We start from the raw sequence: 20,306 nt of genomic DNA, 5'->3' as shown, positions 1-20,306 counted from the left end.
CCACACCAGGGCCTGTGGCACTGGCTGAGGCCACTTACACCACACCAGGGCCTGTGGCTGCTGGCTGAGGCCACCTACACCACACCAGGGCATTAGTTGCTATTGAGGCCAATTACACCACACTAGGGTCTGTGACTCTTGCTCAGGCCACTTACACCACACCAGGGCCTGTGGCACTGGCTGAGGCCACTTACACCACACCAGGGCCTGTGGCTGCTGGCTGAGGCCACTTACACCACACCAGGGCCTTTGGCTGCTGGCTGAGGTCACTTACACCACACCAGGGCCTTTGGCTGCTGGCTGAGGGCACTTACACCACACCAGTGCCTGTGGCTTCTGGCTGAGGCCACTTACACCACACCAGGGCCTGTGGCTCTTGCTCAGGCCACTTACACCACACCAGGGCCTGTGGATGCTGGCTGAGGCCACTTACACCACACCAGGGCCTGTGGCTGCTGGCTGAGGCCACTTACACCACACCAGGGCCTGTGGCTGCTGGCTGAGGGCACTTACACCACACCAGTGCCTGTGGCTGCTGGCTGAGGCCACTTACACCACACCAGGGCATTAGTTGCTATTGAGGCCCCTTACACCACACCAGGGCCTGTGGCACTGGCTGAGGCCACTTACACCACACCAGGGCCTGTGGCTGCTGGCTGAGGCCACCTACACCACACCAGGGCATTAGTTGCTATTGAGGCCAATTACACCACACCAGGGTCTGTGACTCTTGCTCAGGCCACTTACACCACACCAGGGCCTGTGGCACTGGCTGAGTCCACTTACACCACACCAGGGCCTGTGGCTGCTGGCTGAGGCCACTTACACCACACCAGGGCCTGTGGCTGCTGGCTGAGGTCACTTACACCACACCAGGGCCTGTGGCTGCTGGCTGAGGCCACTTACACCACACCAGTGCCTGTGGCTTCTGGCTGAGGCCACTTACACCACACCAGGGCCTGTGGCTGCTGGCTCAGGCCACTTACACCACACCAGGGCATTAGTTGCTATTGAGGCCCCTTACACCACACCAGGGCCTGTGGCTGCTGGCTGAGGCCACTTACACCACACGAGGGCCTGTGGCACTGGCTGAGGCCACTTACACCACACCAGGGCCTGTGGCTGCTGGCTGAGGCCACCTACACCACACCAGGGCATTAGTTGCTATTGAGGCCAATTACACCACACCAGGGTCTGTGGCTCTTGCTCAGGCCACTTACACCACACCAGGGCCTGTGGCACTGGCTGAGGCCACTTACACCACACCAGGGCCTGTGGCTCTGGCTGAGGCCACTTACACCACACCAGGGCCTGTGGCTGCTGGCTGAGGCCACTTACACCACACCAGGGCCTGTGGCTGCTGGCTGAGGCCACTTACACCACACCAGGGCCTGTGGCTGCTGGCTGAGGCCACTTACACCACACCACGGCCTTAGTTGCTATTGAGGCCACTTACACCACACCAGGGCCTGTGGCTGCTGGCTGAGGCCACATACACCACACCAGGGCCTTAGTTGCTATTGAGGCCACTTACTCCACACCAGGGCCTGTGGCACTGGCTGAGGCCACTTACACCACACCAGGGCCTTAGTTGCTATTGAGGCCAATTACACCACACCAGGGCATTAGTTGCTATTGAGGCCACTTACACCACACCAGGGCCTGTGGCTGCTGGCTGAGGCCACCTACACCACACCAGGGCATTAGTTGCTATTGAGGCCAATTACACCACACCAGGGTCTGTGGCTCTTGCTCAGGCCACTTACACCACACCAGGGCCTGTGGCACTGGCTGAGGCCACTTACACCACACCAGGGCCTGTGGCTCTGGCTGAGGCCACTTACACCACACCAGGGCCTGTGGCTGCTGGCTGAGGCCACTTACACCACACCAGGGCCTGTGGCTGCTGGCTGAGGCCACTTACACCACACCAGGGCCTGTGGCTCCTGGCTGAGGTCACATACACCACACCACGGCCTTATTTGCTTCTGAGGCCACTTACACCACACCAGGGCCTGTGGCTGCTGGCTGAGGCCACATACACCACACCAGGGCCTTAGTTGCTATTGAGGCCAATTACACCACACCAGGGCCTGTGGTCTTGCTCAGGCCACTTACACCACACCAGGGCCTGTGGCTCTTGCTCAGGCCACTTACTCCACACCAGGGCCTGTGGCTCTTGCTCAGGCCACTTACACCACACCAGGGCCTGTGGCTCTTGCTCAGGCCACTCATATCACACCAGGCCCTGTGCTTCTGGCCGAGGCCATCTTCACCAAACCAGGCCCTGTGCTGCTAGCTGTGGCCACTTACACCACACCACGGCCTTAGTTGCTATTCAGGCCACTTACACCACACCAGGGCTTGTGGCTGCTGGCTGTGGCCATGTACACCACACAAGGGCCTGTGGCTGCTGGCTGAGGCCACATACACCACACCAGGGCCTTAGTTGCTATTGAGGCCAATTACACCACACAAGGGCCTGTGGCTGCTGGCTGACGCCACTTACACCACACCAGTGCCTGTGGCTTCTGGCTGAGGCCACTTACACCACACCAAGGCCTGTGGCTCTTGCTCAGGCCACTCACATCACACCAGGCCCTGTGCTTCTGGCCGAGGCCATCTTCACCAAACCAGGCCCTGTGCTGCTAGCTGTGGCCATGTACAACACACCAGGCCCTGTTCTGGTTCCTGAGGCCATCTTCAACAATCCAGGGCCTGTGCTGTTGGATAAATGCTAAACTGAGCCTTTGGGTTAGGGTATTATGCAAACATGCAGGTATGGTTAAAGGATTGTTTTCGTAACTTCAGGTACTTGCCACCTAATCACTTGAATCCATAAATTGAGACATTGTGCTGGGGCCAGCAGCTTACGGCCATACCACCCTGAGCACGCCTGACCTCGTCTGATCTCGGAAGCTAAGCAGGGCTGGGCTTGGTTAGTACTTGGATGGGAGACTGCCTGGGAATACCTGGTGCTGTAAGCCTTTCATTTTCATGTCATTGAACCGCTTTTGATCCAGAGAAGGGGTGTATTAAAAGACCAAAAGCAGCTGCCCATTAATGAGGGCACATTAACGACATTGCTTTTGGCTGTTTTCCAATGTCTTGTGCTGCTAGCTGATGCCACCTACACCACACCAGGGCCTGAGTGACCGGCTGGGGCCACTTACACCACATCAGGGCCTGTGGCTCTGGCTGAGGCCACTTACACCACACCAGGGCCTGTGGCTGCTGGCTGAGGCCACTTACACCACACCAGGGCCTGTGGCTGCTGGCTGAGGCCACCTACACCACACCAGGGCCTTAGTTGCTATTGAGGCCACTTACACCACACCAGGGCCTGTGGCTGCTGGCTGAGGCCACATACACCACACCAGGGCCTTAGTTGCTATTGAGGCCACATACACCACACCAGGGCCTGTGGCTCTTGCTCAGGCCACTTACACCACACCAGGGCCTGTGGCTGCTGGCTGAGGCCACTTACACCACACCAGGGCCTGTGGCTGCTGGCTGAGGCCACTTACACCACACCACGGCCTTAGTTGCTATTGAGGCCACTTACACCACACCAGGGCCTGTGGCTGCTGGCTGAGGCCACATACACCACACCAGGGCCTTAGTTGCTATTGAGGCCACTTACTCCACACCAGGGCCTGTGGCACTGGCTGAGGCCACTTACACCACACCAGGGCCTTAGTTGCTATTGAGGCCAATTACACCACACCAGGGCATTAGTTGCTATTGAGGCCACTTACACCACACCAGGGCCTGTGGCTGCTGGCTGAGGCCACCTACACCACACCAGGGCATTAGTTGCTATTGAGGCCAATTACACCACACCAGGGTCTGTGGCTCTTGCTCAGGCCACTTACACCACACAAGGGCCTGTGGCACTGGCTGAGGCCACTTACACCACACCAGGGCCTGTGGCTCTGGCTGAGGCCACTTACACCACACCAGGGCCTGTGGCTGCTGGCTGAGGTCACTTACACCACACCAGGGCCTGTGGCTGCTGGCTGAGGCCACTTACACCACACCAGTGCCTGTGGCTTCTGGCTGAGGCCACTTACACCACACCAAGGCCTGTGGCTCTTGCTCAGGCCACTCACATCACACCAGTCCCTGCGCTTCTGGCCGAGGCCATCTTCACCAAACCAGGCCCTGTGCTGCTAGCTGTGGCCATGTACAACACACCAGGCCCTGTGCTGGTTCCTGAGGCCATCTTCAACAATCCAGGGTCTGTGCTGTTAGATAAATGCTAAACTGAGCCTTTGGGTTAGGGTATTATGCAAACATGCAGGTATGGTTAAAGGATTGTCTTCGTAACTTCAGGTACTTGCCACCTAATCAGTTGAATCCATAAATTGAGACATTGTGCTGGGGCCAGCAGCTTACGGCCATACCACCCTGAGCACGCCCGACCTCGTCTGATCTCGGAAGCTAAGCAGGGCTGGGCTTGGTTAGTACTTGGATGGGAGACTGCCTGGGAATACCTAGTGCTGTAAGCCTTTCATTTTCATGTCATTGAACCGCTTTTGATCCAGAGAAGGGGTGTATTAAAAGACCAAAAGCAGCTGCCCATTAATGAGGGCACATTAACGACATTGCTTTTGGCTGTTTTCCAATGTCTTGTGCTGCTAGCTGATGCCACCTACACCACACCAGGGCCTGAGTGACCGGCTGGGGCCACTTACACCACATCAGGGCCTGTGGCTGCTGGCTGAGGCCACTTACACCACACCAGGGCCTGTGGCTGCTGGCTGAGGCCACTTACACCACACCAGGGCCTGTGGCTGCTGGCTGAGGCCACCTACACCACACCAGGGCCTTAGTTGCTATTGAGGCCAATTACACCACACCAGGGTCTGTGGCTCTTGCTCAGGCCACTTACACCACACCAGGGCCTGTGGCTGCTGGCTGAGGCCACTTACACCACACCAGGGCATTAGTTGCTATTGAGGCCAATTACACCACACCAGGGTCTGTGGCTCTTGCTCAGGCCACTTACACCACACCAGGGCCTGTGGCACTGGCTGAGGCCACTTACACCACACCAGGGCCTGTGGCTGCTGGCTGAGGCCACTTACACCACACCAGGGCCTGTGGCTGCTGGCTGAGGCCACTTACACCACACCAGGGCCTGTGGCTGCTGGCTGAGGCCACTTACACCACACCAGTGCCTGTGGCTTCTGGCTGAGGCCACTTACACCACACCAGGGCCTGTGGCTCTTGCTCAGGCCACTCACATCACACCAGGCCCTGCGCTTCTGGCCGAGGCCATCTTCACCAAACCAGGCCCTGTGCTGCTAGCTGTGGCCATGTACAACACACCAGGCCCTGTGCTGGTTCCTGAGGCCATCTTCAACAATCCAGGGCCTGTGCTGTTAGATAAATGCTAAACTGAGCCTTTGGGTTAGGGTATTATGCAAACATGCAGGTATGGTTAAAGGATTGTCTTCGTAACTTCAGGTACTTGCCACCTAATCAGTTGAATCCATAAATTGAGACATTGTGCTGGGGCCAGCAGCTTACGGCCATACCGCCCTGAGCACGCCCGACCTCGTCTGATCTCGCAAGCTAAGCAGGGCTCGGCTTGGTTAGTACTTGGATGGGAGACTACCTGGGAATACCTGGTGCTGTAAGCCTTTCATTTTCATGTCATTGAACCGCTTTTGATCCAGAGAAGGGGTGTATTAAAAGACCAAAAGCAGCTGCCCATTAATGAGGGCACATTAACGACATTGCTTTTGGCTGTTTTCCAATGTCTTGTGCTGCTAGCTGATGCCACCTACACCACACCAGGGCCTGAGTGACCGGCTGGGGCCACTTACACCACATCAGGGCCTGTGGCTGCTGGCTGAGGCCACTTACACCACACCAGGGCCTGTGGCTGCTGGCTGAGGCCACTTACACCACACCAGGGCATTAGTTGCTATTGAGGCCAATTACACCACACCAGGGTCTGTGGCTCTTGCTCAGGCCACTTACACCACACCAGGGCCTCTGGCACTGGCTGAGGCCACTTACACCACACCAGGGCCTGTGGCTGCTGGCTGAGGCCACCTACACCACACCAGGGCATTAGTTGCTATTGAGGCCAATTACACCACACCAGGGTCTGTGACTCTTGCTTTGGCCACTTACACCACACCAGGGCCTGTGGCTGCTGGCTGAGGCCACTTACACCACACCAGGGCCTGTGGCTGCTGGCTGAGGGCACTTACACCACACCAGTGCCTGTGGCTTGTGGCTGAGGCCACTTACACCACACCAGGGCCTGTGGCTCTTGCTCAGGCCACTTACACCACACCAGGGCCTGTGGCACTGGCTGAGGCCACTTACACCACACCAGCGCCTGTGGCTGCTGGCTGAGGGCACTTACACCACACCAGGGCCTGTGGCTGCTGGCTGAGGGCACTTACACCACACCAGTGCCTGTGGCTGCTGGCTGATGCCACTTACAGCACACCAGGGCATTAGTTGCTATTGAGGCCCCTTACACCACACCAGGGCCTGTGGCTGCTGGCTGAGGCCACTTACACCACACCAGGGCCTGTGGCTGCTGGCTGAGGCCACCTACACCACACCAGGGCATTAGTTGCTATTGAGGCCAATTACACCACACCAGGGCCTGTGGCTGCTGGCTGAGGCCACTTACACCAGACCAGGGCCTGTGGCTGCTGGCTGAGGCCACTTACACCACACCAGGGCATTAGTTGCTATTGAGGCCAATTACACCACACCAGGGTCTGTGGCTCTTGCTCAGGCCACTTACACCACACCAGGGCCTGTGGCACTGGCTGAGGCCACTTACACCACACCAGGGCCTGTGGCTGCTGGCTGAGGCCACTTACACCACACCAGGGCCTGTGGCTGCTGGCTGAGGCCACTTACACCACACCAGGGCCTGTGGCTGCTGGCTGAGGCCACTTACACCACACCAGTGCCTGTGGCTTCTGGCTGAGGCCACTTACACCACACCAGGGCCTGTGGCTCTTGCTCAGGCCACTCACATCACACCAGGCCCTGCGCTTCTGGCCGAGGCCATCTTCACCAAACCAGGCCCTGTGCTGCTAGCTGTGGCCATGTACAACACACCAGGCCCTGTGCTGGTTCCTGAGGCCATCTTCAACAATCCAGGGCCTGTGCTGTTAGATAAATGCTAAACTGAGCCTTTGGGTTAGGGTATTATGCAAACATGCAGGTATGGTTAAAGGATTGTCTTCGTAACTTCAGGTACTTGCCACCTAATCAGTTGAATCCATAAATTGAGACATTGTGCTGGGGCCAGCAGCTTACGGCCATACCACCCTGAGCACGCCCGACCTCGTCTGATCTCGGAAGCTAAGCAGGGCTGGGCTTGGTTAGTACTTGGATGGGAGACTGCCTGGGAATACCTGGTGCTGTAAGCCTTTCATTTTCATGTCATTGAACCGCTTTTGATCCAGAGAAGGGTTGTATTAAAAGACCAAAAGCAGCTGCCCATTAATGAGGGCACATTAACGACATTGCTGTTGGCTGTTTTCCAATGTCTTGTGCTGCTAGCTGATGCCACCTACACCACACCAGGGCCTGAGTGACCGGCTGGGGCCACTTACACCACATCAGGGCCTGTGGCTGCTGGCTGAGGCGACTTACACCACACCAGGGCCTTTGGCTCTTGCTCAGGCCACTTACACCACACCAGGGCCTGTGGCACTGGCTCAGGCCACTTACACCACACCAGGACCTGTGGCTCTGGCTGAGGCCACTTACACCACACCAAGGCCTGTGGCTGCTGGCTGAGGCCACTTACACCACACCAGGGCCTGTGGCTGCTGGCTGAGGCCACTTACACCACACCAGGGCCTGTGGCTGCTGGCTGAGGCCACTTACACCACACCAAGGCCTGTGGCTGCTGGCTGAGGCCACCTACACCACACCAGGGCCTTAGTTGCTATTGAGGCCAATTACACCACACCAGGGTCTGTGGCTCTTGCTCAGGCCACTTACACCACACCAGGGCCTGTGGCTGCTGGCTGAGGCCACTTACACCACACAAGGGCCTGTGGCTGCTGGTTGAGACCACTTACACCACACCAGGGCCTGTGGCTCTTGCTCAGGCCACTTACACCACACCAGGGCCTGTGGCTCTGGCTGAGGCCACTTACACCACACCACGGCCATATTTGCTTCTGAGGCCACTTACACCACACCAGGGCCTGTGGCTGCTGGCTGAGGCCACATACACCACACCAGGGCCTTAGTTGCTATTGAGGCCACTTACACCACACCAGGGCCTCTGGCACTGGCTGAGGCCACTTACACCACACCAGGGCCTGTGGCTGCTGGCTGAGGCCACTTACACCACACCAGGGCCTGTGGCTGCTGGATGAGGCGACTTACACCACACCAAGGCCTGTGGCTGCTGGCTGAGGCCACTTACACCACACCACGGCCTTAGTTGCTATTGAGGCCACTTACACCACACCAGGGCTTGTGGCTGCTGGCTGTGGCCATGTACACCACACAAGGGCCTGTGGCTGCTGGCTGAGGCCACATACACCACACCAGGGCCTTAGTTGCTATTGAGGCCAATTACACCACACCAGGGCCTGTGGCTGCTGGCTGAGGGCACTTACACCACACCAGTGCCTGTGGCTTCTGGCTGAGGCCACTTACACCACACCAGGGCCTGTGGCTCTTGCTCAGGCCACTTACACCACACCAGGGCCTGTGGCTCTTGCTCAGGCCACTCATATCACACCAGGCCCTGTGCTTCTGGCCGAGGCCATCTTCACCAAACCAGGCCCTGTGCTGCTAGCTGTGGCCATGTACAACACACCAGGCCCTGTTCTGGTTCCTGAGGCCATCTTCAACAATCCAGGGCCTGTGCTGTTGGATAAATGCTAAACTGAGCCTTTGGGTTAGGGTATTATGCAAACATGCAGGTATGGTTATAGGATTGTCTTCGTAACTTCAGGTACTTGCCACCTAATCACTTGAATCCATAAATTGAGACATTGTGCTGGGGCCAGCAGCTTACGGCCATACCACCCTGAGCACGCCCGACCTCGTCTGATCTCGGAAGCTAAGCAGGGCTGGGCTTGGTTAGTACTTGGATGGGAGAATTCCTTGGAATACCTGGTGCTGTAAGCCTTTCATTTTCATGTCATTGAACCGCTTTTGATCCAGAGAAGGGTTGTATTAAAAGACCAAAAGCAGCTGCCCATTAATGAGGGCACATTAACGACATTGCTTTTGGCTCTTTTCCAATGTCTTGTGCTGCTAGCTGATGCCACCTACACCACACCAGGGCCTGAGTGACCGGCTGGGGCCACTTACACCACATCAGGGCCTGTGGCTCTGGCTGAGGCCACTTACACCACACCAGGGCCTGTGGCTGCTGGCTGAGGCCACTTACACCACACCAGGGCCTGTGGCTGCTGGCTGAGGCCACTTACACCACACCAGGGCCTGTGGCTGCTGGCTGAGGCCACTTACACCACACCAGGGCCTGTGGCTGCTGGCTGAGGCCACTTAAACCACACCAGGGCCTGTGGCTGCTGGCTGAGGCCACTTACACCACACCAGGGCCTGTGGCTGCTGGCTGAGGCCACTTACACCACACCAGGGCCTGTGGCTGCTGGCTGAGGCCACCTACACCACACCAGGGCCTGTGGCTCTTGCTCAGGCCACTCATATCACACCAGACCCTGTGCTTCTGGCCAAGGCCATCTTCACCAAACCTGGCCCAGTGCTGCTTGCTGTGGCCATGTACAACACACCAGGCCCTGTGCTGCTGGCTGAGGCCACTTACACCACACCAGGGCCTTAGTTGCTATTGAGGCCACTTACACCACACCAGGGCCTTATTTGCTTCTGAGGCCACTTACACCACACCAGGGCCTGTGGCACTGGCTGAGGCCACTTACACCACACCAGGGCCTGTGGCTGCTGGCTGAGGCCACCTACACCACACCAGGGCATTAGTTGCTATTGAGGCCAATTACACCACACTAGGGTCTGTGACTCTTGCTCAGGCCACTTACACCACACCAGGGCCTGTGGCACTGGCTGAGGCCACTTACACCACACCAGGGCCTGTGGCTGCTGGCTGAGGCCACTTACACCACACCAGGGCCTTTGGCTGCTGGCTGAGGTCACTTACACCACACCAGGGCCTTTGGCTGCTGGCTGAGGGCACTTACACCACACCAGTGCCTGTGGCTTCTGGCTGAGGCCACTTACACCACACCAGGGCCTGTGGCTCTTGCTCAGGCCACTTACACCACACCAGGGCCTGTGGCTGCTGGCTGAGGCCACTTACACCACACCAGGGCCTGTGGCTGCTGGCTGAGGCCACTTACACCACACCAGGGCCTGTGGCTGCTGGCTGAGGGCACTTACACCACACCAGTGCCTGTGGCTGCTGGCTGAGGCCACTTACACCACACCAGGGCATTAGTTGCTATTGAGGCCCCTTACACCACACCAGGGCCTGTGGCACTGGCTGAGGCCACTTACACCACACCAGGGCCTGTGGCTGCTGGCTGAGGCCACCTACACCACACCAGGGCATTAGTTGCTATTGAGGCCAATTACACCACACCAGGGTCTGTGACTATTGCTCAGGCCACTTACACCACACCAGGGCCTGTGGCACTGGCTGAGTCCACTTACACCACACCAGGGCCTGTGGCTGCTGGCTGAGGCCACTTACACCACACCAGGGCCTGTGGCTGCTGGCTGAGGTCACTTACACCACACCAGGGCCTGTGGCTGCTGGCTGAGGCCACTTACACCACACCAGGGCCTGTGGCTGCTGGCTGAGGCCACTTACACCACACCAGGGCCTGTGGCTGCTGGCTCAGGCCACCTACACCACACCAGGGCCTTAGTTGCTATTGAGGCCAATTACACCACACCAGGGTCTGTGGCTCTTGCTCAGGCCACTTACACCACACCAGGGCCTGTGGCTGCTGGCTGAGGCCACTTACACCACACAAGGGCCTGTGGCTGCTGGTTGAGACCACTTACACCACACCAGGGCCTGTGGCTCTTGCTCAGGCCACTTACACCACACCAGGGCCTGTGGCTCTGGCTGAGGCCACTTACACCACACCACGGCCATATTTGCTTCTGAGGCCACTTACACCACACCAGGGCCTGTGGCTGCTGGCTGAGGCCACATACACCACACCAGGGCCTTAGTTGCTATTGAGGCCACTTACACCACACCAGGGCCTCTGGCACTGGCTGAGGCCACTTACACCACACCAGGGCCTGTGGCTGCTGGCTGAGGCCACTTACACCACACCAGGGCCTGTGGCTGCTGGATGAGGCGACTTACACCACACCAAGGCCTGTGGCTGCTGGCTGAGGCCACTTACACCACACCACGGCCTTAGTTGCTATTGAGGCCACTTACACCACACCAGGGCTTGTGGCTGCTGGCTGTGGCCATGTACACCACACAAGGGCCTGTGGCTGCTGGCTGAGGCCACATACACCACACCAGGGCCTTAGTTGCTATTGAGGCCAATTACACCACACCAGGGCCTGTGGCTGCTGGCTGAGGGCACTTACACCACACCAGTGCCTGTGGCTTCTGGCTGAGGCCACTTACACCACACCAGGGCCTGTGGCTCTTGCTCAGGCCACTTACACCACACCAGGGCCTGTGGCTCTTGCTCAGGCCACTCATATCACACCAGGCCCTGTGCTTCTGGCCGAGGCCATCTTCACCAAACCAGGCCCTGTGCTGCTAGCTGTGGCCATGTACAACACACCAGGCCCTGTTCTGGTTCCTGAGGCCATCTTCAACAATCCAGGGCCTGTGCTGTTGGATAAATGCTAAACTGAGCCTTTGGGTTAGGGTATTATGCAAACATGCAGGTATGGTTATAGGATTGTCTTCGTAACTTCAGGTACTTGCCACCTAATCACTTGAATCCATAAATTGAGACATTGTGCTGGAGCCAGCAGCTTACGGCCATACCACCCTGAGCACGCCCGACCTCGTCTGATCTCGGAAGCTAAGCAGGACTGGGCTTGGTTAGTACTTGGATGGGAGACTTCCTTGGAATACCTGGTGCTGTAAGCCTTTCATTTTCATGTCATTGAACCGCTTTTGATCCAGAGAAGGGGTGTATTAAAAGACCAAAAGCAGCTGCCCATTAATGAGGGCACATTAACGACATTGCTTTTGGCTCTTTTCCAATGTCTTGTGCTGCTAGCTGATGCCACCTACACCACACCAGGGCCTGAGTGACCGGCTGGGGCCACTTACACCACATCAGGGCCTGTGGCTCTGGCTGAGGCCACTTACACCACACCAGGGCCTGTGGCTGCTTGCTGAGGCCACTTACACCACACCAGGGCCTGTGGCTGCTGGCTGAGGCCACTTACACCACACCAGGGCCTGTGGCTCCTGGCTGAGGTCACATACACCACACCACGGCCTTATTTGCTTCTGAGGCCACTTACACCACACCAGGGCCTGTGGCTGCTGGCTGAGGCCACATACACCACACCAGGGCCTTAGTTGCTATTGAGGCCAATTACACCACACCAGGGCCTGTGGTCTTGCTCAGGCCACTTACACCACACCAGGGCCTGTGGCTCTTGCTCAGGCCACTTACTCCACACCAGGGCCTGTGGCTCTTGCTCAGGCCACTTACACCACACCAGGGCCTGTGGCTCTTGCTCAGGCCACTCATATCACACCAGGCCCTGTGCTTCTGGCCGAGGCCATCTTCCCCAAACCAGGCCCTCTGCTGCTAGCTGTGGCCATGTACAACACACCAGGCCCTGTTCTGGTTCCTGAGGCCATCTTCAACAATCCAGGGCCTGTGCTGTTGGATAAATGCTAAACTGAGCCTTTGGGTTAGGGTATTATGCAAACATGCAGGTATGGTTATAGGATTGTCTTCGTAACTTCAGGTACTTGCCACCTAATCACTTGAATCCATAAATTGAGACATTGTGCTGGGGCCAGCAGCTTACGGCCATACCACCCTGAGCACGCCCGACCTCGTCTGATCTCGGAAGCTAAGCCGGGCTGGGCTTGGTTAGTACTTGGATGGGAGACTTCCTTGGAATACCTGGTGCTGTAAGACTTTCATTTTCATGTCATTGAACCGCTTTTGATCCAGAGAAGGGGTGTATTAAAAGACCAAAAGCAGCTGCCCATTAATGAGGGCACATTAACGACATTGCTTTTGGCTCTTTTCCAATGTCTTGTGCTGCTAGCTGATGCCACCTACACCACACCAGGGCCTGAGTGACCGGCTGGGGCCACTTACACCACATCAGGGCCTGTGGCTCTGGCTGAGGCCACTTACACCACACCAGGGCCTGTGGCTGCTGGCTGAGGCCACTTACACCACACCAGGGCCTGTGGCTGCTGGCTGAGGCCACCTACACCACACCAGGGCCTTAGTTGCTATTGAGGCCAATTACACCACACCAGGGTCTGTAGCTCTTGCTCAGGCCACTTACACCACACCAGGGCCTGTGGCTGCTGGCTGAGGCCACTTACACCACACCAGGGCCTGTGGCTGCTGGCTGAGGCCACTTACACCACACCAGGGCCTGTGGCTGCTGGCTGAGGCCACTTACACCACACAAGGGCCTGTGGCTGCTGGCTGAGGCCACCTACACCACACCAGGGCCTGTGGCTTCTGGCTGAGGCCACTTACACCACACCAGGGCCTGTGGCTCTTGCTCAGGCCACTCATATCACACCAGACCCTGTGCTTCTGGCCAAGGCCATCTTCACCAAACCTGGCCCAGTGCTGCTTGCTGTGGCCATGTACAAGACACAAGGCCCTGTGCTGCTGGCTGAGGCCACTTACACCACACCAGGGCCTTATTTACTTCTGAGGCCACTTACACCACACCAGGGCCTGTGGCTGCTGGCTGAGGCCACTTACACCACACCAGGGCCTTAGTTGCTATTGAGGCCACTTACACCACACCAGGGCCTGTGGCTGCTGGCTGAGGCCACTTACACCACACCAGGGCCTGTGGCTGCTGGCTGAGGCCACCTACACCACACCAGGGCATTAGTTGCTATTGAGGCCAATTACACCACACCAGGGTCTGTGACTCTTGCTCAGGCCACTTACACCACACCAGGGCCTGTGGCACTGGCTGAGGCCACTTACACCACACCAGGGCCTGTGGCTGCTGGCTGAGGCCACCTACACCACACCAGGGCATTAGTTGCTATTGAGGCCAATTACACCACACCAGGGTCTGTGGCTCTTGCTCAGGCCACTTACACCACACCAGGGCCTGTGGCACTGGCTGAGGCCACTTACACCACACCAGGGCCTGTGGCTCTGGCTGAGGCCACTTACACCACACCAGGGCCTGTGGCTGTTGGCTGAGGCCACTTACACCACACCAGGGCCTGTGGCTGCTGGCTGAGGCCACTTACACCACACCAGGGCCTGTGGCTGCTGGCTGAGGCCACTTACACCACACCAGGGCCTGTGGCTGCTGGCTGAGGCCACTTACACCACACCAGTGCCTGTGGCTTCTGGCTGAGGCGACTTACACCACACCAGGGCCTGTGGCTCTTGCTCAGGCCACTCACATCACACCAGGCCCTGCGCTTCTGGCCGAGGCCATCTTCACCAAACCAGGCCCTGTGCTGCTAGCTGTGGCCATGTACAACACACCAGGCCCTGTGCTGGTTCCTGAGGCCATCTTCAACAATCCAGGGCCTGTGCTGTTAGATAAATGCTAAACTGAGCCTTTGGGTTAGGGTATTATGCAAACATGCAGGTATGGTTAAAGGATTGTCTTCGTAACTTCAGGTACTTGCCACCTAATCAGTTGAATCCATAAATTGAGACATTGTGCTGGGGCCAGCAGCTTACGGCCATACCACCCTGAGCACGCCCGACCTCGTCTGATCTCGGAAGCTAAGCAGGGCTGGGCTTGGTTAGTACTTGGATGGGAGACTGCCTGGGAATACCTGGTGCTGTAAGCCTTTCATTTTCATGTCATTGAACCGCTTTTGATCCAGAGAAGGGGTGTATTAAAAGACCAAAAGCAGCTGCCCATTAATGAGGGCACATTAACGACATTGCTTTTGGCTGTTTTCCAATGTCTTGTGCTGCTAGCTGATGCCACCTACACCACACCAGGGCCTGAGTGACCGGCTGGGGCCACTTACACCACATCAGGGCCTGTGGCTGCTGGCTGAGGCCACTTACACCACACCAGGGCATTAGTTGCTATTGAGGCCAATTACACCACACCAGGGTCTGTGGCTCTTGCTCAGGCCACTTACACCACACCAGGGCCTGTGGCACTGGCTGAGGCCACTTACACCACACCAGGGCCTGTGGCTGCTGGCTGAGGCCACTTACACCACACCAGGGCCTGTGGCTGCTGGATGAGGCGACTTACACCACACCAAGGCCTGTGGCTGCTGGCTGAGGCCACTTACACCACACCAGGGCCTTAGTTGCTATTAAGGCCACTTACACCACACCAGGGCCTGTGGCTGCTGGCTGTGGCCATGTACACCACACCAGGGCCTGTGGCTGCTGGCTGAGGCCACATACACCACCCCAGGGCCTTAGTTGCTATTGAGGCCAATTACACCACACCAGGGCCTGTGGCACTGGCTGAGGCCACTTACACCACACCAGGGCCTGTGGCTGCTGGCTGAGGCCACTTACACCACACCAGGGCCTGTGGCTGCTGGCTGAGGACACTTACACCACACCAGGGCCTGTGGCTCTGGCTCAGGCCACTCATATCACACCAGACCCTGTGCTTCTGGCCGAGGCCATCTTCACCCAACCAGGCCCTGTGCTGCTAGCTGTGGCCATGTACAACACACCAGGCCCTGTGCTGGTTCCAGAGGCCATCTTCAACAATCCAGGGCCTGTGCTGTTGGATAAATGCCAAACTGAGCCTTTGGGTTAGGGTATTATGCAAACATGCAGTTATGGTTATAGGATTGTCTTCGTAACTTCAGGTACTTGCCACCTAATCAGTTGAATCCATAAATTGAGACATTGTGCTGGGGCCAGCAGCTTACGGCCATACCACCCTGAGGACGCCCGACCTCGTCTGATCTCGGAAGCTAAGCAGGGCTGGGCTTGGTTAGTACTTGGATGGGAGACTTCCTTGGAATACCTGGTGCTGTAAGCCTTTCATTTTCATGTCATTGAACTGCTTTTGATCCAGAGAAGGGGTGTATTAAAAGACCAAAAGCAGCTGCCCATTAATGAGGGCACATTAACGACACTGCTTTTGGCTGTTTTCCAATGTCTTGTGCTGCTAGCTGATGCCACCTACACCACACCAGGGCCTGAGTGACCGGCTGGGGCCACTTACACCACATCAGGGCCTGTGGCTCTGGCTGAGGCCACTTACACCACACCAGGGCTTGTGGCTGCTGGATGAGGCGACTTACACCACACCAGGGCCTGTGGCTGCTGGCTGAGGCCACCTACACCACACCAGGGCCTGTGGCTGCTGGCTGAGGCCACCTACACCACACCAGGGCCTGAGTGACCGGCTGCGGCCACTTACACCACACCAGGGCCTGTGGCTGCTGGCTGAGGCCACTTACACCACACGAGGGCCTGTGGCTGCTGGCTGAGGCCACTTACACCACACCAGGGCATTAGTTGCTATTGAGGCCACCTACACCACACCAGGGCCTGAGTGACCGGCTGCGGCCACTTACACCACACCAGGGCCTGTGGCTCTGGCTGAGGCCGCTTACACCACACCAGGGCCTGTGGCTGCTGGATGAGGCGACTTACACCACACCAAGGCCTGTGGCTGCTGGCTGAGGCCACTTACACCACACCAGGGCCTTAGTTGCTATTGAGGCCACTTACACCACACCAGGGCCTGTGGCTGCTGGCTGAGGCCACATACACCACACCACGGCCTTATTTGCTTCTGAGGCCACTTACACCACACCAGGGCCTGTGGCTGCTGGCTGAGGCCACTTACTCCACACCAGGGCCTGTTGCTCTTGCTAAGGCCACTTACACCACACCAGGGCCTGTGGCTCTTGCTCAGGCCACTTACTCCACACCAGGGCCTGTAGCTCTTGCTCAGGCCACTCATATCACACCAGGCCCTGTGCTTCTGGCCGAGGCCATCTTCACCAAACCAGGCCCTGTGCTGCTAGCTTTGGTCATGTACAACACACCAGGCCCTGTTCTGGTTCCTGAGGCCATCTTCAACAATCCAGGGCCTGTGCTGTTGGATAAATGCTAAACTGAGCCTTTGGGTTAGGGTATTATGCAAACATGCAGGTATGGTTATAGGATTTTCTTCGTAACTTCAGGTACTTGCCACCTAATCAGTTGAATCCATAAATTGAGACATTGTGCTGGGGCCAGCAGCTTACGGCCATACCACCCTGAGCACCCCCGACCTCGTCTGATCTCGGAAGCTAAGCAGGGCTGGGCTTGGTTAGTACTTGGATGGGAGTATGCCTGGGAATACCTGGTGCTGTAAGCCTTTCATTTTCATGTCATTGAACCGCTTTTGATCCAGAGAAGGGGTGTATTAATAAACCAAAAGCAGCTGCCCATTAATGAGGGCACATTAACGACATTGCTTTTGGCTGTTTTCCAATGTCTTGTGCTGCTAGCTGATGCCACATACACCACACCAGGGCCTGAGTGACCGGCTGGGGCCACTTACACCACATCAGGGCCTGTGGCTGCTGGCTGAGGCCACTTACACCACACCAGGGCCTGTGGCTGCTGGCTGAGGCCACTTATACCACACCAGGGCATTAGTTGCTATTGAGGCCAATTACACCACACCAGGGTCTGTGGCTCTTGCTCAGGCCACTTACACCACACCAGGGCCTGTGGCACTGGCTGAGGCCACTTACACCACACCAGGGCCTGTGGCTGCTGGCTGAGGCCACTTACACCACACCAGTGCATTAGTTGCTATTGAGGCCAATTACACCACACAAGGGTCTGTGGCTCTTGCTCAGGCCACTTACACCACACCAGGGCCTGTGGCACTGGCTGAGGCCACTTACACCACACCAGGGCCTGTGGCTGCTGGCTGAGGCCACTTACACCACACCAGGGCCTGTGGCTGCTGGCTGAGGCCACTTACACCACACCAGGGCCTGTGGCTGCTGGCTGAGGCCACTTACACCACACCAGTGCCTGTGGCTTCTGGCTGAGGCGACTTACACCACACCAAGGCCTGTGGCTGCTGGCTGAGGCCACTTACACCACACCAGGGCCTTAGTTGCTATTGAGGCCACTTACACCACACCAGGGCCTGTGGCTCCTGGCTGAGGCCACATACACCACACCACGGCCTTATTTGCTTCTGAGGCCACTTACACCACACCAGGGCCTGTGGCTGCTGGCTGAGGCCACATACACCACACCAGGGCCTTAGTTGCTATTGAGGCCAATTACACCACACCAGGGCCTGTGGCTCTTGCTCAGGCCACTTACTCCACACCAGGGCCTGTGGCTCTTGCTCAGGCCACTCATATCACACCAGGCCCTGTGCTTCTGGCCGAGGCCATCTTCACCAAACCAGGCCCTGTGCTGCTAGCTGTGGCCATGTACAACACACAAGGCCCTGTTCTGGTTCCTGAGGCCATCTTCAACAATCCAGGGCCTGTGCTGTTGGATAAATGCTAAACTGAGCCTTTGGGTTAGGGTATTATGCAAACATGCAGGTATGGTTATAGGATTGTCTTCGTAACTTCAGGTACTTGCCACCTAATCACTTGAATCCATAAATTGAGACATTGTGCTGGGGCCAGCAGCTTACGGCCATACCACCCTGAGCACGCCCGACCTCGTCTGATCTCGGAAGCTAAGCAGGGCTGGGCTTGGTTAGTACTTGGATGGGAGACTTCCTTGGAATACCTGGTGCTGTAAGCCTTTCATTTTCATGTCATTGAACCGCTTTTGATCCAGAGAAGGGGTGTATTAAAAGACCAAAAGCAGCTCCCCATTAATGAGGGCACATTAACGACATTGCTTTTGGCTCTTTTCCAATGTCTTGTGCTGCTAGCTGATGCCACTTACACCACACCAGGGCCTGAGTGACCGGCTGGGGCCACTTACACCACATCAGGGCCTGTGGCTCTGGCTGAGGCCACTTACACCACACCAGGGCCTGTGGCTTCTGGCTGAGGCCACCTACACCACACCAGGGCCTTTGGCTGCTGGCTGAGGCCACTTACACCACACCAGGGCCTTAGTTGCTATTGAGGCCAATTACACCACACCAGGGTCTGTGGCTCTTGCTCAGGCCACTTACACCACACCAGGGCCTGTGGCTGCTGGCTGAGGCCACTTACACCACACCAGGGCCTGTGGCTGCTGGCGGAGGCCACTTACACCACACCAGGGCCTTAGTTGCTATTGAGGCCACTTACACCACACCAGGGCCTGTGGCACTGGCTGAGGCCACTTACACCACACCAGGGCCTTAGTTGCTATTGAGGCCACTTACACCACACCAGGGTCTGTGGCTCTTGCTCAGGCCACTTACACCACACCAGGGCCTGTGGCTGCTGGCTGAGGCCACTTACACCACACCAGGGCCTGTGGCTGCTGGCGGAGGCCACTTACACCACACCAGGGCCTTAGTTGCTATTGAGGCCACTTACACCACACCAGGGCCTGTGGCTGCTGGCTGAGGCCACATACACAACACCAGGGCCTTAGTTGCTATTGAGGCCAATTACACCACACCAGGGCCTGTGGCACTGGCTGAGGCCACTTACACCACACCAGGGCCTGTGGCTGCTGGCTGAGGCCACTTACACCACACCAGGGCCTGTGGCTGCTGGCTGAGGCCACCTACACCACACCAGGGCATTAGTTGCTATTGAGGCCAATTACACCACACCAGGGTCTGTGGCTCTTGCTCAGGCCACTTACACCACACCAGGGCCTGTGGCTGCTGGCTGAGGCCACATACACCACACCAGGGCCTTAGTTGCTATTGAGGCCACATACACCACACCAGGGCCTGTGGCTCTTGCTCAGGCCACTTACACCACACCAGGGCCTGTGGCTGCTGGCTGAGGCCACTTACACCACACCAGGGCCTGTGGCTGCTGGCTGAGGCCACTTACACCACACCACGGCCTTAGTTGCTATTGAGGCCACTTACACCACACCAGGGCCTGTGGCTGCTGGCTGAGGCCACATACACCACACCAGGGCCTTAGTTGCTATTGAGGCCACTTACTCCACACCAGGGCCTGTGGCACTGGCTGAGGCCACTTACACCACACCAGGGCCTTAGTTGCTATTGAGGCCAATTACACCACA

General features: G+C 57.5%; 8 non-coding genes and 3 pseudogenes across 8 annotated transcripts; all 11 read left to right on the top strand.

The window, feature by feature from the left end:
* The first annotated feature begins 2,868 nt into the window (after positions 1 to 2,868).
* LOC145426820 (5S ribosomal RNA) lies at positions 2,869 to 2,987 on the top strand. Its single transcript, XR_013907539.1, has one exon. It is a non-coding gene; the product is annotated as a 5S ribosomal RNA (ribosomal RNA).
* A 1,405-nt stretch (positions 2,988 to 4,392) lies between these two features.
* On the top strand, positions 4,393 to 4,511 carry LOC145426501 (5S ribosomal RNA). The gene has a single exon (XR_013907211.1). It is a non-coding gene; the product is annotated as a 5S ribosomal RNA (ribosomal RNA).
* A 1,018-nt stretch (positions 4,512 to 5,529) lies between these two features.
* Positions 5,530 to 5,648, top strand: LOC145427391 (5S ribosomal RNA; annotated as a pseudogene).
* A 1,648-nt stretch (positions 5,649 to 7,296) lies between these two features.
* Positions 7,297 to 7,415, top strand: LOC145426302 (5S ribosomal RNA). The gene has a single exon (XR_013907011.1). It is a non-coding gene; the product is annotated as a 5S ribosomal RNA (ribosomal RNA).
* Positions 7,416 to 9,022: 1,607 nt separating this feature from the next.
* On the top strand, positions 9,023 to 9,141 carry LOC145427265 (5S ribosomal RNA). The gene has a single exon (XR_013907998.1). It is a non-coding gene; the product is annotated as a 5S ribosomal RNA (ribosomal RNA).
* A 2,828-nt stretch (positions 9,142 to 11,969) lies between these two features.
* LOC145427181 (5S ribosomal RNA) lies at positions 11,970 to 12,088 on the top strand. Its single transcript, XR_013907911.1, has one exon. It is a non-coding gene; the product is annotated as a 5S ribosomal RNA (ribosomal RNA).
* Positions 12,089 to 12,984: 896 nt separating this feature from the next.
* On the top strand, positions 12,985 to 13,103 carry LOC145427339 (5S ribosomal RNA; annotated as a pseudogene).
* Positions 13,104 to 14,867: 1,764 nt separating this feature from the next.
* LOC145426301 (5S ribosomal RNA) lies at positions 14,868 to 14,986 on the top strand. The gene has a single exon (XR_013907010.1). It is a non-coding gene; the product is annotated as a 5S ribosomal RNA (ribosomal RNA).
* Positions 14,987 to 16,042: 1,056 nt separating this feature from the next.
* LOC145426865 (5S ribosomal RNA) lies at positions 16,043 to 16,161 on the top strand. Its single transcript, XR_013907586.1, has one exon. It is a non-coding gene; the product is annotated as a 5S ribosomal RNA (ribosomal RNA).
* A 1,213-nt stretch (positions 16,162 to 17,374) lies between these two features.
* LOC145427335 (5S ribosomal RNA) lies at positions 17,375 to 17,493 on the top strand (annotated as a pseudogene).
* Positions 17,494 to 18,783: 1,290 nt separating this feature from the next.
* On the top strand, positions 18,784 to 18,902 carry LOC145426715 (5S ribosomal RNA). Its single transcript, XR_013907429.1, has one exon. It is a non-coding gene; the product is annotated as a 5S ribosomal RNA (ribosomal RNA).
* Positions 18,903 to 20,306: the final 1,404 nt, after the last annotated feature.

The sequence above is a fragment of the Astatotilapia calliptera genome, chromosome 3 (assembly GCF_964374335.1).
Source record: "Astatotilapia calliptera chromosome 3, fAstCal68.1, whole genome shotgun sequence".
Classification (NCBI taxonomy): domain Eukaryota; kingdom Metazoa; phylum Chordata; class Actinopteri; order Cichliformes; family Cichlidae; genus Astatotilapia; species Astatotilapia calliptera.
Note: the sequence above shows the minus strand (reverse complement) of the source record. Positions and strands in the feature narration are given on the sequence as shown.